The 16,495-nt window shown below is 51.9% G+C and overlaps 1 protein-coding gene across 1 annotated transcript in view; it reads right to left on the reverse strand.

Moving 5' to 3' along the window:
• ZBTB7C (zinc finger and BTB domain containing 7C) overlaps nucleotides 1-16,495 on the reverse strand; it is a 390,531-nt gene that overhangs the window by 268,357 nt on the left and 105,679 nt on the right. The gene's annotated exons all lie outside the window — the stretch shown is intronic.

The following is a 16,495-nucleotide window of genomic DNA, read 5'->3' on the forward strand; positions in this document are numbered from 1 at the left end:
CCAGCTCTTTCGGTGCGGGTGCTGGGAAGGCAGCACAGTTCCCAGTTGTCCCTGCTCCTCCGAGGAGCTGGGTGCAGCCTGGAGCAAGGCTACTTGCGGCGAGGTTGTGCCAGGCGGATCGCCTGCTGAGGCGGACTCAGCTCCCTGCCACCCTCCACCGAGGAAGCCCTCCCAACAGGGCAAACGTTCCACTGACCTGGCTGGGTTCTAGCTTCCGCAAGGCTGGCCCTTCCCTGGTCATTGTCTGTCCCCACGCAGAGCCTTCAACCCCCACCTTTGGCGCCCACAAGGCAGTTATTTCAGCTGATCTCAGAGCCGCTCCATGACAGGGGCAGGAAGGGTTATCTTTGCTCCACAGGTCCATTGAGTGAGCTATTGGTTTCCAGATTTTCAACTCAGACCCTTCCCTTCAGAGTCTGCAGTGTCCCCTGCACTCACCACCTTGGCATTAACCATCACGGTTTTCACTGATACCACTTAAGCCAGCTTTGAATAGGAGACCTGGTCTCCACTCACCGCAAGCTTGTTGCAGGACAGCAGTGGGAGACATCATGGTTCAGGCGTCCTGCTCCTCATGGTGAAACCAGCAGATGAAAGGGTGTTCTAGGGTTGAGTATAAAGGTCAGCCGCACTCAGGCAACTCTCTAAGCCTGACTTGGCCCTGCCCTCCTCCTCCACCGGGGAGAAGCCCGGGTCTCAGCCTACACTGGGCTTCAGGATGACCTGCAGGCTTGGCAAACACAGCGCACCAGGCCCCACCCATGTTTCTTTGGGTCCAGGGTGGGTCCTGAGAATTTGCATCCCAATAAGCTCTCAGGAGACCCTGACGTGACAGGTCCAGGGGCCACACTTTTAAAGCAGTTGTCCTGCCTGATGGCTATCACCATTCCCCCCACCCCACCATGAAGGACAATTTTCAGTGTCCTGTTTGACAAAAGGTAGGACCAAACTCCTGTTTCCCAGGCTCCCTCCAGTCCACTGCTCCTTCCAGGACGCTTCCTCTGTGTAAGTGAGGTATGGGGCGGGGATTCAGTGATGACCGTGAGTGGAAGTTTCTCCCTTCCCTGGCTCGCCTTCTGGGAGCCAAGCCCAGGAAGATTCAGGCTACAGTGTTTTTAGCTCGAAGGAGTCAGCTGCTCTCAGTGGTCAAATTCAATTCAACAAATCTTCCTGGAGTTCCTCCGGGCACTTGGCCCAGTTTGGGGTTGGAATGGTTCAAGAGGCCTAAAGCAGTCTCGAATCTACAAGGAAGTTAAATTCTAGGTGGCAGGCTTGAGACCACTCCCAAAGAAATGCCCCACCCCATCTGACAACTCCTCTGAGCCCCAACTCTGCCCGCAGGTGCCGGAGAAAGTCAAGGGCTGAAGGGGTGGGTGGGGCAAGGCTGGGGGAAAGGGGTCCACTTCCGAATATCTGAAAATCCCAGGGAGGGGTGCTGCACTCAGCCAGTTGGGGTCACAACCTGGGGATCAGGTGTCAGTCACATCTGCTGGGCTGCATCGATCCCTTCCCTCCGCTGGAACCCAGCAGGCAGTGCCCAGAAAGGAATCCGTGTCCAGATCAGTGGGTTCCCTCCATCCAAGGACCCCGCTGGGGCTGAGACTCCTTCCCAAGACAACCTGTCACCCGGACCTTACCAAGCCCCTCCCTCCCTCCCCAACTCCATTCTACCTCTGTGCTCAGACCACCAGTCCAGCAGTGGCCTGTTGGGTTGCTGGGGGAGGGGGGCAGCCCGGGGCTGTTGCAGGGCAGGAGTGGGAAGAGGGCTTCCCATGTGCCCTGTGCAGCGTGGCAGACAGTCTCCTGCTCCAGGCTGCCTTCCTGTGCCTGCAAGAAGCTGCATCCCAGGGGCTCCTCACCAGAGAGCCTCAAAGGGTCTCAGGTAAACCTCCCCACTGAGCAAACAGGCTGAGTTACAGCATCTCATGAATCACTTTCCTCTTTATCTTTCTTTAAAATTTCTCCTATTTTCTCCCTCTCTCTTGCCTATTAGTCTTTTCTTAACTTGGGGATATAATCATGTTATTTTTTTTTAATTAGGTATTACAGGGCATAATACAACATCCAGGGGCTTCCCAGCTGGCTCAGTGGTTAAGAATCTGCCTGCCAAGCAGGAGACTTGGGTTCGATCCCTGGGCTGGGAAGATTCCCCTGGAGAAGGGAATGGCAACCCACTCCAGTATTCTTGCCTGGAGAATCCATCCCATGAACAGAAAAGCCTGGAACGGACTAAGCAACTCAGCATGCACAACATCCAGAAAGCATGAAAGGACACTGTGGGAAAAAAAAAGCTTCCCTCTTTCAACATGTGCAGAAGGGACCTCTGTTGCCCACGTCCTCTGAGGGACACCCTGTGGCCTGCCAGCACAGTCCCAAGGGAAATCTCTTCTTCACAGATGGTGGCTTACTACACAAACTGCTCTGTACCTTGCTGCTTTCTTCTACATTTCTATTTAATCATAAAAATATTCCAAATAAACTGACAAGTAGTGCGTCATATAACAAACATCTTTGAACCCACCACTAGCATCATCACAGGGCTTCCCAGGTGGCACAGTGCTAAAGAATCTGCCTGCCAACGCAGAAGACTCAGGTTTGATCTCTGAGTCGGGAAGATCCCCTGGAGGAGGGAATGGCTACCCACCCCAGTGTTCTTGTCTGGGAAATCCCATGAACAGAAGAGCCTGGTGGGGTACAGTCCGAGTGATTGCAAAGGAATTGAACATGACTTAGCGATTAAACAACAGCATCATCACAACTTATTATCACACTGTGTTTGCCTTTGGGTTTTGTTTCTAGAAATAAGATGTTGCACCTGTGGTTGGAGCCCTGCAGCCACGACCCTGGTCCTATTCCCCACACCTCCATTCCCCACCCCACTGCCAACCCCTGCCCAGAGAGAAGCTCTATCAGGCACTTGCTGTCTACAGTCTCCTACTTCCCTGCTTGTCCCTCTGCCTGGGCTCCCCCTCCCACTTAAGGAAATCCCTTTTGGGTTAGGGGATGTGCTCGGTGGTTTGAGAGCCAGCCCGCAGTCCGTCTGGACACGGCAGGCATTCACAGGCACTTCCCTGTTACTCTAACAAATGAGGGGCTATTACAGCAGCACTTGGCATTGCTGTGGGACCAGGCAATTGTGGATGTTTTAAACCTCGCGGACTCCCAAATAGCATTGTCCCTTTCAGTCAGAAGCCATTGCAAGTGGCATATATCACAGCCGAAAATCAATGCCTGCTAATGTCCCTGCAGGAAGGCAGAAACATTAACTTCATGAATCCTCCTTCTGTTTACACGCTCATTACGAGGATAAAATGTTACTTGGGTTGGGTCAGGCTTTTTGCTGCTTCAGAGGTGGTCCTGAATGAAAATATGTGCCTTAATTTTGGTATGGCTGGTGTCACACATTATATACTCCTGGTAAGCCACGAAATGCAAACTCCATCTCTTTTCTTTATCAACAATAAGCGTTCCACTATCAAGGGAAGAGCTGGGGGATGCGGATGCCTTGTCTGTCTTGCTACAACCTGGAGCTGGGGACAGACCTGCCATTGTTCGTCCCTCTGAGGGCAATGGTCTTTCTTCCCTGGGGGAGGATGACCGGGGCTCGGAGGGCCGCCCAGCATCCTACACTGGTTGTTTAAGGCCCTCCTACCCTCACAGCTGCCTCCAGACTGGGAACCCCACCTGCAGGGAATCTCCACAGTCTGCACTCGGCTGATGGCCCAGACCAGTGCTGCACCATCATTACACAGAGCTGGTGCTCTGAAGACTATCCGAGCCCCACACCCATCATTTGCACACAAGACAACTGAGACCAGAGATGGGAAGTCATGGCCCATGGTGCCCAACAGGCTGGTTCCATCAGAGCCTTCAGGGGGACCCACGTCCCTGAGCAGGGTCAGGCCACAGCGAGTGTGGGCCAGGATGGGAGTGAGGAACTCCCAGTCGCTGGTCCTGTCTGGGCCCCTTTCCCCTGCTTGCGCCCAGGTCCCTGGGTCCTTCCTGAGCTCTGGAGATCTGTCCTCCAGTGCTGGGCTCTTATTAGAAGCTGCCCTCAGGAGAGAAGAGCAGAATAAAAGCAGTCATTCTGTCCACGTGTGCATTTCTGCTCTGCAGCTTGGCTGAGTCGTTCAGAACTGCCGTGTGGTTTCTGAGGACACAGAGGCCTTCCCGGCTCCCCTACTCAAGCTCCCCCTCTACCCTCCTCTAAAGGCACAGACAAGGGTGCTCAGTCCCCTAGAGGCCCTGCCCCAGGGATGGGCAGGCAGGGCAAGGAGCAGAAAATGGGGCCCTGGGAGGGTGACCACTGGCAATGGGAATGAGGGCAGAGGGAACTCAGAAGAGGGAGAGATCCTCCTGTGCCTTTGCAGTGCGACCTGGGCAGAAACGCGTCTCCTCTGTCACGGAGCAAAGGGTCTGTGCTTTCCTCACTCACCACATTCTCAGTGCTGCCCGGAGCATCCACTCCCTGCCACCAGCACTGATGAGAATGGTTACGATTTGTATCTGTAGATCCGTCACACTTCAGAAAGCATCTTAGCATCCATTACCCCATGTGACCCCCACGAGGTGGACACTCGCAAACGCAAGAGGAAAACGAGGAGAGGGAGGAAAGAGGTGAAGACATGAAGCAGATCCTGAAGTTGGATCTCCTCACCACCAGGCTGCATTCCCCGCCACCCGGACCACCCCGGCGGCTGTCACTGTTGGGCTCAACAGACGAGAGAGACGGAGAGAGAGATGGATGGGACGGGCGATCGGTGGACAAGGATGTGGGTCCCACGAAAAGGTCCCAGTAGGTCCAGCTGTGGGTGAGGAGGAGCCAGCTGGGCAAGGAGGATGACAGAGTCTAGAAGACGGACAGGAAACACCAGATGGAACACAGCATGTGCAAAGACCCTGGGGGAAGGGGAAGAGGGCTCGGCGCCTTTGGAAAGTGAAAACAGAGCATAGATATTGCGTCTATAGATATAACACATCAATATTAACTGACACTGGATACAAACTGTAGTGTTATGCTACAACTACACCCTCACCCAGAATGGATCTGGGACCACTTTTATGGGGTTGGCCAAAAAGTTCTTTCAAGTTTCCCATAAGTTGTTACAGAAAACTCTGAATGAACTTTTTGGCCAACCCAGTAAAAAAAAGTAACATATATATTATAGGCAAAGTGAAAGTCGCTCAGTCACGTCCAATTCTTTGGGACCCCATGGACTATACATTCCATGGAATTCACCAGGCCAGAATGCTGGAGTGGATAGCTGTTTCCTTCTCTGGGGGATCTTCCCAGCCAGGGATTGAACCCAGGTCTCCCACATTGCAGGTGTATTCTTTACCAGCTGAGCCACAAGGTAAGCCCATATTATAGGCAAAGGGAATCCTCAAAGACCACTTATGGGGTGAAAGCTATGCTCCTCAAATGTTAAACAGCATAGGAGTCTCCTGGAGCCTTGCTATCATGCACCTCCTGGTTGGGAGTCTGGAGTGGGGCCTGAGACTCTGCCTGTCTAACAAGTCCCTGCACTGCTGGGCCCACAGCCACACTTCCAGCAGCAGGCCTGGCCACAGGCACTAAATCGGGGGCTCTCACTCTGCTAGACTTTAGGGTCACCCGAGGAGCTTTGCATACATAAAGATGAGCCCTACCCAGTCCAAGGGAATCAGACTCGCTGGGGGTGGGGCCTGAGCATCAGAGTTTTAAAAGCTCCCGCGGTGATACTAACTGTGCAGGCAAGTTGTAAATCCCTGGCTAGATATTTCACAAATTTTAGGTTTATCTGTCCTCTTCGCCTGGCAGATGAGTTGTGAACTCCTGTCTACTTCATGAAATAGGATTTTACCGGCAAGGAGTGTACGGGCTGCAGCAGAGGAAACCAGATGTTTCTGTCCCGAGTAGAAACCATGCGCTGTCAGAGCTGGACATCTAACACAATCTCATTTTCCAGCTGACGCTACTGAAGTCCTGAGTCCACAAAGCTGGTGAGCAGAAGGGCCAGGACAATAACACTGGTCTCCCAGCCCAAGGGCAGGGCTCTTTCTATGCTCCAGGCAGATATTAAGCAGGAAGGCTTCCTGAGAGAGACCAGGGATAGAACCGTGAAGCCAGTGGTAAAGAACCCTCCTGCCAATGAAGAAACATAGGAGGCCCGGGGTTCCATCCCTGGGTGGGGAAGATCTCCTGGAGGAGGAAATGGCAACTGACTCCAGGATTCTTGCCTCGAAAATCCCATGGACAGAGGAGCCTGGCAGGGTATGGCCCCTGGTTTCACAAAGAATTGGACACAACTGAAGTGACTTACCACGCAGGCGCCCTGAGAGATGCAGGGCTGGAGCAGGGTAGGGCAGAATCAGGAACAGTTCCAAGGGATGAATGACATCCAGAAAGGAAACAGGGGAGCAAAGTTTTGGGGGGACAGGGGCAGAGGCGGCTTCCCTGGTTACTCAGTCGGTAAAGAGTCCGCCTGCAATGTGGGCAACCTGCGTTTGATCCCTGGGTTGGGAAGATCCCCTGGAGAAGGAAATGGCAACCCACTCCAGTATTCTTGCCTGGAGAATCCCATGGACAGAGAAGTCTGGCAGGCTACAGTCCATGGGGTCACAAGGAGTCAGACACAACTAAGTGACTTTCACTTGTTTCACTTGTTTAGGGGCAGAGGGAGAGGAAGCCACTCCAGTTGCTTTCAAGCCAGAAGATTTAAGCAATGCATGCTCTGTCCACCCTCTAGCCCTGGAAGGCTGTTGTGAATTAGCAGAAGGGCAGAGGGAGACAGGAGCAGCACAGCAAGGTGGGGAGAGGGCCACCGCCAGGCCAGGGACAGGTCAGGAGCCCACGGGACAGCTGTGTGCTGCAAGCAGTGATGCTCCGGAGCTGCGGACACACCTCAGAGAGGATGCAGGCTGGGCACAGTCTATCTTTCAGGAAGTTTTCAGAAAATTAAAAAAAAAAAATCACGTTCTTGACCATCCACTGCAAATGCCCTCCGAGGACCCGATAATGTTACCTACTTGTCCTGAGCAAGGAATGCTATTATCAGTCTGTTGTTGGGCACCCAGACACCCAGGACAGATGAGGAAGGAGGAGGGACAGGAGAGATTGAGCCAGAAAAGGACTCTAAGGACAGCACAGCCGGTCGCAGCCACAGGGAGTGATGTCTATGCAGAAGGCAGGTCTGAGTGCTGAGCCATGATGAGAGGCTGGGGAGGTGCGTGGGGAGGTGGGGGGCAGGAGGTGGGTACAGAATGTGCCTGGATCTCACAAAGAACCCCCTGACAGTGAGCTGCCTGAGAGAGGGACAGTCTGCCCTCCAGCCCAGTGAGCCCTGGTCCTGGGAAAATCTGAGCAGAGACTGGACAGCCGGCTCTCCTGAGACTGTTGGAAAAGAGACTGCCCAGGATGATGCTGGGTGAGAAGCCCTGGCTGTTTTCTACCAGATCTCAGCTTACACTGGCTTTAGGTGGTGAGGCTTTGTTTTGATTTCTCTGTCTTTGCTGGCTTAGGAGAGCTGGGGTGGTGGTGGGGGTGCGGGCAGCGATGGAAAGAGCTCGCCACGGCTCCCAGCTGAGAGGAAGGCACCAGCGACCCTCCTGGAGACCAGCCAGCACCCTGACGGACAGGCCCCAAGGGAATAAAGACCCGATGCTTCAGAAAATATCTGAAAAGCAGCTTTCATCCCATCTCGCAAAGATGGGCTCCCCCTGCCATCTCTTGACCTGCCTGCCTTGATTCCTCGTTATCCCCACACAGATCTATAACAGAATTCCTCCCCGTCCTCTGCCAGCTGAGGATGCTCTGTCCTGCTGTCCCCACGCAGGAGGCGCAGCCCCTCTTGGCACACACACTGGTCACTGAGGAGTAGACACCAATGGAGACAAAGCTGAGAAGAGCTGGGGAGGGCCATGGGCTCCCCTGGTGGCTCAGAAGGTGAGAAATCTGCCTGCTATGCAGGAGACCCAGGTTCGATCTCTGGGTCAGGACGATCTCCTGGAGAAGGACATGGCTACCCACTCCAGTATTCTTGCCTGGAGAATCCCATGGACAGAGGAGCCTGGCGGGCTACAGTCCAGGGGGTCGCAAAGAGTCAGACACGCCTGAGGGACCACACTGTCACCGTCACCAGGAATGTGAAACTAAACAGCAGACGTCTTGCTCTCTGACCTTCCCTCGGCCACTTCCCTGAACTCAGTCCCAGGCTCCAACCAGGACCCTCCCTCTCCCTCCTTTCCCACCATTTCTGCCTGTATTTATAGAGGACTTCTCTATTTTTTCTCTTTCTGCTCATGGCCTCAAGGCCTCATCTCTCACCCAAATGACCTATCAAGGTAGTTCTTAAGTGAAAGCAGTTTCTGCCCTAGGAGAGCACTAATGCCAGCAGGTAAAATAATAATTTTTCTCTTCACTGCATGTTCAATAACAGTGAGCTGGTGAAGTCCGGCCAGATCGATGTCGGCCTTATCGCTGGTAAACTAGCAGTGGCTAGGCCGGATGGGGATGCTTGGATTTGAACTTGAACCTCTCGACATCCTTCCACAAAGGCCCTTTCCAAAAACCACACTGCAAAACTGACTTCCAGTTTGCTGAGAGCAACACCAAGTCCCAGTAAAGTTCTGGCCCCAGCCAGTGTCTGAGAACCACTATTGTTCTCTGTTCTGTCTGCAGATTCAACCTGTGAACGTATCCTCCGGTCTGGGTGCGTCAGGATCCACTTCCCTGGGTAACCCCAGAGCCCACAAGCCAAGCACAGTGTCTTGCTTTTAGAGCTTAGTGTCCCCTTCATGTTCACTGGTGCTGCGAATGATGCAAGAAATGGGAGAACGAAAGCAGTGTCGTGCTAGCAGCACAGCATCCACAACCCAGTTCACAAAAGCTTCCACCCCTCACCTTCACCTTTCTTATCACTCGGAGGCCCTCAACCTGCACCTGGGCAGCAGGACCGATCTGCAGCCACTGTAGGAACTGTCTCTGAATTCCGTGACTTCCAGGTACCCAGTGATACTGTTTGCATCTAGCTCGTGACCTGCTCTCTCATTAGACTGGAGAAGGGGGAGAAGATAAGCTAGCCCTAAGAGTCTACGCTCAGGTTTCCAAAACAAAAGGTAATGACCACAGACTCCAGCCTGCCTTGGACAAGGTCTCAGACGTTCTGAAGATCCTTTTAATCCCAAGGATCTACAAGGCAGGGTCGGTGGGAAGTAGGGATTGAATAGACAATGCCACATGTGTGACAACAGTGAGCATACTCAGTCATTCAGTACGTCTGACTCTTTGCAACACCATGGACTGTAGCCCGCCAGGCTCCTCTGTCCATGGGATTCTCCAGGCAAGAATACTGGAGTGGGTTGCCATTTCCTACTCCAAGAGATCTTCCCAACCCAGGGATCGAACTCACATCTCCTGCACTGACAGACAGATTCTTTACCACTGAGCCACTTCAGAAGCCCTGTGACAGCAGGGCCCTCCCCAAACACCTGGCTGACCCAGGAGAAGTTCCCGAAATTCTGCAAGTTCATTCCTCCTGCATAAGAAGTTAAAATACAAAATACAGCACAGGGTTGATGTCGAGTTTATATTGGCCATGAGACTAGAGATTGGGGTGACAGATCTCAGCAAGGCTCCTTAGAAGGTTGGAGAGCAGACCCCGAGAGAGACTGGGAGGAGGGGGTGACTGGGCCTTGATCCCAGGCTCTCTCCACATCCACTTTGCTTTGTGACCTGGGTTAACTTACCTCTGGGCCTCTGTCTTCCTACTGCAAAGTAGAACCAAAAATAAGCTTATCTTGCTCCTTGCAAAGTAAAGAGTGGCTTTACCGGTTGCTGGTCAGGGAAATGGTTCTGTGATAAGAATAGCAAGACTTTGGTCCGGGCTAGGGATTGTTTTCAAACAGAGTAACTTGTGTAATCCTTCCACAATTCCAGAGATGGGAGCTATGACTGCTCCTGTTTTGCAGAGGAAGATCTTGGGGCAACCAGCTTTGGGTTCTCTAGCCAGGGTGGGGGTTGGAGTGCTGAGTGGCAGAGCCAGGAAGGAAACCAGGCCATCAGCCCCTGGAGCCCACACCTTGACTACCACTCTGCGGCCTCTGTGTGCAGGGCCTGAGGGCACGGAGGATACACCAGGCTGCCTCTCCTACTGTTCTCCAGCGCATGAGCAGTTAGGCTGCCTTGCTCACAAAACAGGGGTGGCCTGGGGTCCTTATTCTACTGAGAGATGAGGAGCTATCTAGACGCATGTTAAGGCTGTACCTCGGAAGGGGTTCTCCACTCCAGTATGGGGTACGGACCTGTTGTTGAAAAAAGATTGTCTGGCCAGATTTGATTTCTGACACTGGGACTTCATTTGAATGCTGTTTGAGACAAGGCTGGTTTTCCTTCTGGCGCTCTGCAGGCCTGATAGCACGGGGAGGGAAGAAGAGCCCAGAGCCTTTGTTACCTTTAATTAGGTGTGTGCTCATTGATTGATTGATTGATTTTTCTTCCCCGAGTTGCAAGAGAGGACAGCGGCCTGCTCCCCAGGTGCTCGGATCCTGCCGCTGGAATGATAACAAGCGCTAAGCAGGGCCCGCGCACCATCCCGGGGCTGCAAGGCCTCCACCGGCTCCCTGTCAAACCTCAAATTGATTCTGAAATTGCTTTGAGGACGTAAAGTGGTGAACAATTTGAAACCCGTGTAATTATCTGAATGGCTGTTGCTGGGTGACCTGGCCATCACTGCCTGAGACCATCTGAAGAGGCTGGAGCTTAACGGTTCCAAAACAAAACCGTCCAAGACCTACTGGGGAATCCTGGATTCAAGCAGGACAGACCCGCCCTGAATGCTCCTGGCTCAGAGGATGGGAGTGTGGTGGCTCTGCGGGCAAATTAAAAAGGCTACCCTCGGAACTGCCCCTCAGACCATGGCTTTACAGACTGTTCAATTAACTGAGTGTCCGCAGGGCACCTGCCGTGTGCCTGGCACCATAAGAGAGACGGCAAGGCAGAGGAAGAGGAGGTGCCCCCGCCTGGTGATGCGAGTGCGGAGAACACCGGCACGTGGGAAATGTTAAACCATATTGCGTGTTTCCTCGGAAGCCAGGAGGAGCTAATACTCAAATGAGTGGTGACACACAAACTGAGTTACAAGAGGGACCGCAGGCCAGGCCACGTCCCCCATCACAAGTGCTCACGGCCTCCTAAGATAGAGAAACTGAGGCCCAGGCTCCCAGCACACGGTGGCACAGGCATGAATGGCCAATCCACAGGAAGCAATAAGAAAACCATGATGCTATGGAGTCCCCACGCCTGCCACGTTTTTGAAAAAGAAACTCTCAGGAACACATTCCAGAAAGAAGAAAACTAGAACCTGAGCTCCGGGGTGTCACCATGGTTGCAGCGCCAACGTTTTCACCACTTAAAACTTCTGTGAACAAACAGTAGTTCCAACAGAAAGCCAGGTTTGAGCACTGGCCCTGTGGGGACAACATCTCAAAAACACATTTTCACAAGAAATTTGTTTAAAGACAGCATCCTCTGCTGCACAGACAGCTCCTTTTGTGGGCATGCCGTTGGGTGATTCCTGCAAGACGTCCCCTCTTCAGCCTGCCCTGGGCAGTCTGGCCTCCCAGGGTCTCCCACTGACCCCTTCCATGGGTGGCCATTGACCCCCACTCTTCAGGCTCCAGGTCATGTCAGGGGGAGTTTGCAGAGGACTAGCAACCTCCAGGAATCAGGGAAAAGTAGGCAAAATGAAAGTCACTCAGTTGTGTCTGACTCTTTGCAACCCCATGGACTACACAGTCCATGGAATACCCCAGGCCAGAATATTGGAGTGGGTAGCCCCTTCTCCAGGAGATCTTCCCAACCCAGGGATCAAATCCAGGTCTCCCACATTGCAGGTGGATTCTTTACCAGCTGAGCCACAAGGGAAATAATAGATGCTCAGTAAATACTTGCTGAATGAATGGGTGAATTCAGGGGCCTGACATGGACTGCCACAGAGCTGCAAGCGTTCAGCTGTGCTGATCTTCTCATCACCCCCGGTCCCCACTCCCCTCCCCCATCAGAGACTTCCAGCTCTGCCTCAACAACTGTCCCTGGGCCCAGGAAGGCGCAGGAACCCCCACCCTGGAAAGATGCCAACTTTCACGATTTCCTACTTGGAGTTCACTTGGAAAAAAAAAAAAAAAGAAATAGAAAAGCAGGCTCCTTACAGCCCAACATTAAAAGCCAACAAGAATTAGCCCCAGAGAAAAACTAGGTGGGGCACCTTGGGCTGATATGCACAGGGTGCCAGAATCCTCCTAGGCGCACAGTATAGAAACGTAAGCCAGCGGGTTCCATGGAGCAGGCCTGGCAAGAGCTGATCTGCCAACTATCTGCCACCTTCTTACCACCTTCCCTCCGCCCTCCTGCTCCACCCTCCTAAGGAATCTCAGGCCTGGCACAAGAAACAAACGAGGGGCTTTACTGTCCCTGTAATTGCTCCAAACCCCATTAATTACATGGTGAGCCTCCAACAATAGGCCCACTGCCTGCCTTAACACAAGCTCCACTCGGGGCGGATTCGGGGCCTCCAGGGCCTCAGTTTCCATCCTATAAAATGAGGGGCTGATGCATGCTAAGCCCCTTTCAGGCTCCACACTCTATGACTCTGAGCCTGGAGAGCCAGTGGCCTCCTCAGAAACCCAAAGGCACAAGACAACTAATTACTTCTCACACTGTCACCATAAAATGTCAAACACTATCTACAAAGACAGCAGGCTGGAATCACAAAACTTTCTCTCCTGGCTAAAAAGGACTGGCCCCAGACTAGGGGGCTGGTGAGGGGCAACGATGAAACAGGCTGCCAAGTCCCAGACTCAGGCCGGATCCCATCGAGCTGCAACTACTTATTAAGGTGGCATTTATTGCCGTTAGAGCCTTCCAAGCAATTTACAAGGTAATCTAAAGTCGTACCCACCTTTAGATTCTGCCACCTTCCTCTGTAAGAACAGGTATCCCTTACTTTACGCAAACAGCTGTCCTGGACACCGTGCAGAGACTACACTTTTTGGTACAATTTTTTATTTTGCAGAGTCTCCTACAGTTAATCATTTAAAAAAAAAAAATTAGCCTGACCACACTCCGCCAACCTACCCCTTTTCTACATTGAAGCTTTTGGATGCTGGTTTTGCTTGAAGCAAGAGGTACCTGTGAGGCACCAACCAATGTATCGTTACCATCCGTGAAAGGCCATGCACACACGGGCACACATAGTTACTATGTGCAAACAAAGGCACTCTGGTTGAGCCAGTTCTGACCAGTGCAGCCCCCACCCTGCTCCCTGCCCCCAGGTCCACCCATCCCCAAGAGAGGACAGGGGGTCTGGAGTGGGGCCAGCTGCTTATCTCCACCCTCCCCACTGTTTTTCTACAAGGGGCTTAACTGGCATTGAGGGCAGGACAAGTCTCCGCAGTGCCTGTGCCCAGCCCTCAGCCACTATATGCCAATGTTCCCCCCGACCCCACCAGTCACCATGACAACCAACACCCTGTCCTTCCCCCAGCCTCCCACCACCCCCAACACGTTGGCAAACACTTCTGGAGCCGGTCCACTGCATGCCCAGCCTGCCGAGAGCCTCAGTTTCTAGATGGGTGCTCCAGTTCTCCCAGCCAAGGACTGCCCTAGAGTGCCTGGCCCCTCTTGGCCAGCGTTCCCAAATCGCTATCTGTGGCAAAAGACTTGCTGGTTTGTTTGTTTTTTTTAACTCTTAAACTATCAGAGACCAATAATTTGGGGATGTAAAATAAAAATTAATAGAAAAAATATCATGTGCTTAGATGTTGTAGCAATAACACATTTCAAGAAAAGTTTCTAAATATTTATTCTTAATTTCTAGACAGACTGGTAACAACCTGTTACCCTGGGACCACATTTTGAGTCACCCTAGGCCGGTGGTGTTTAGGTCTGTGGTCTGGGAACTTAATGGAAATGCCAGTTTTCCAGCCCATCCCAGACCTTGTGAATCTGTAACCCTGGGGTGGAGCCTAGCAATGCGAAAACAAGCACTCCATATCATTCTGATGCATGCTCAAGTCTGCCAGCCAATGCTTTTAGCAGCCCCTTCCCTCACAGTCAACTGGGCTGGGACCCCAGGAACCCTATAGAAAGTAAGGTCTATCTGAGGATTCCAGAACTTTCCAGGTCAGGACTCTGGCCATGTTCCCTACAACATGTGCCACTGAATTAGAAGAGCCCTCTGAGGCTCAGCCACAGGCTATGAAGATGAGGCAGGGGGAAAAAGGATGAAAATTAAGATCATTGGAGCCCCACACTGCCAGGAAAATACTCGTTAATTAGGGCCAGACTCCTGGAGAGCAGTAAGGGAGGCTTGCCGGAGACCACTAGTCTCCATTAGCATTTTCCCAAGGGGGACATCCAGGTTATAAAATAGGAGGGCCGTGTGTGATTTGCATATAATTTGCATATGCCTACTTGGACCGCACTCTCTTCTCCAGCAATTTTCAACAGAATTATGATCTTTTCTTAGAAAACCACCGCTGCCCTAAGGGTTGTCACTTATCATTTTTCCTGCTTTCTCCTCCTCCTCACTCTCCCTCTCAGACAAATCCACAACCCTAAGCAAAAATCTAAGGAAGGCAGAGAAGCACAGAAGTGGGGACAGTGGCTGTTTCTCAGAGAAAATGGTAGCCGGGATTTTTCCTGGCAGAGCATCACCTTCCAAATTGAACAGACTTAGGAGTTTCACAAACCTTGGAAATAAAGATTTTAAGGGGAGGGTACCAAATTTTCATGTAAGCAACATTTACTGTCTCCATAGCTATGAAAGATAGTGCATCGGGAAATTCCTGGTGGTCCAGTACTTAGGACTCCATGTTCTCCCTGCTGAGGGCCCAAGTTCAATCCCTGTCAGGGAACTAAGATTCCATAAGCCATGCGGCATAGCTAAATGAATACAAGATAGTGCATCTTATTACCAAAAATATTGGAAGAATATAAATCTCAGAATAAGGGACAACCCTTTGAAGAGAGATCAATTTAATCTTAGAGTGAAAAATTCACTACATTATACTGGCTTTTCTCATTTCTTCCTAGACTAGGATCTGCATCCTGGCTTCACCATGTGCTGGCTGGGCAACCTCGGACTTCCATCTCCCAGCTCGGAGCTGGGACAGTGAGACCTGTCTTGCAAGGATCTGCAATGAGCTGCAAAGCAAAGCAACCCAGCACACAGCAGGTGCTCAAAATGCCATTGCTACTTTCCACCACCCATTGCCTTTCTTTAATCACAGCTCTTGTCATTATTACTAGGAGATTTTTTTCAGTTTAGTTCAGTTCAGTCCCTCAGTCATGTCTGACTCTTTGCGACCCCATGGACTGCAGCACGCCAGCCTTCCCTGTCCATCACCAACTCCCGGAGCTTGCCTAAACTCATGTCCATCAAGTCAGTGATGCCATCCAACCATCTCATCCTCTGTTGTCCCCTTCTCCTCCCATTTCTTGCTACTCCCTCCGAACAAAGGAAAATCATTCCTGCCACTTTCTGTTTTCCAGACTGTTCGTGAAGGTCTGGGTTTTAAAACCAGAATTATAAGAAATAGATTCAAGTTGAAAAAAGAACTACGTCCAAGACTCCCAAGGAAAGGCTCCTGTTGGGACACACAGCCTTTCTTTCTTTCTTCTAAGCGAGAGGCAGACTTTTTTCTTTTTCTTTTCTTTTTTTCTTCAAAGGATGGCAAGCAGCCTTATTTCAGAAGGCCTAGGAAAGGTGCTGTCCGTCCAAGCCTACAAGCTTGGGCAGGCAAATTACTTTCCCAAGTTTTCTTTCAAAACAGGTTTTTGGGCCTCGAAGCCCATGAGTTTCTCTTCCTCTGCTTCCCTCCCAGCCTGGGTCTCCAGGGAGACCGAGGTGTGGGCACATCACACTCGGCAACTCGGGCTGGTAGCAGCTACTCCTTCTGTGGGGTGGCCTGGTAAGCCCACCTGTCTCTACAGTACTGCTGTTTCTAGGAGACACAGCAGCAGGCCTCACATGCCCAGCTCCAAGTGTCAACACAAAGTAGCTGCCTGCCCCCGGTGTGATAAATTAGTGCACATCTTTTCAGCCAATTTGGGCCCTCAGTTACGTCATAAGTACCCTTTAATAACAGTTCCCAGATTCATTCCAACAACAACAGGAAAGGAAAAAGTTCTGGCACCTGCAGGTCAAGCCCAGAGCTATCTCTGACCACCTCCCTGCCCTCCTGCCCCTGTTTTCCAAAAAAAAAAAAAAATCCAGGATTATGCGTGTCATCAGTGTGTGCCCGCAGCAGCCACGCCCTCCCCACGGTGGGAGCCGCTGAGACATGGGAACTGCCTGGCTCACCACTGAACCTCCCTCCCTGCGTCCATCACACAGCAGGTGCAAGGCAAATGACTATCAAATAAATGAATCAAAAAAGAGTAAATGGAATTTCACCCTTTTCTGCCTAAAATGGAGCCAGGGACTATGACAGCAGTTTCCAGTTGTGGGCAGTTTTG

Source organism: Moschus berezovskii, chromosome 28 (genome assembly GCF_049115385.1).
Source record: "Moschus berezovskii isolate FMDL1 chromosome 28, NW_MosBer_1.0, whole genome shotgun sequence".
Taxonomy (NCBI): Eukaryota; Metazoa; Chordata; class Mammalia; order Artiodactyla; family Moschidae; genus Moschus; species Moschus berezovskii.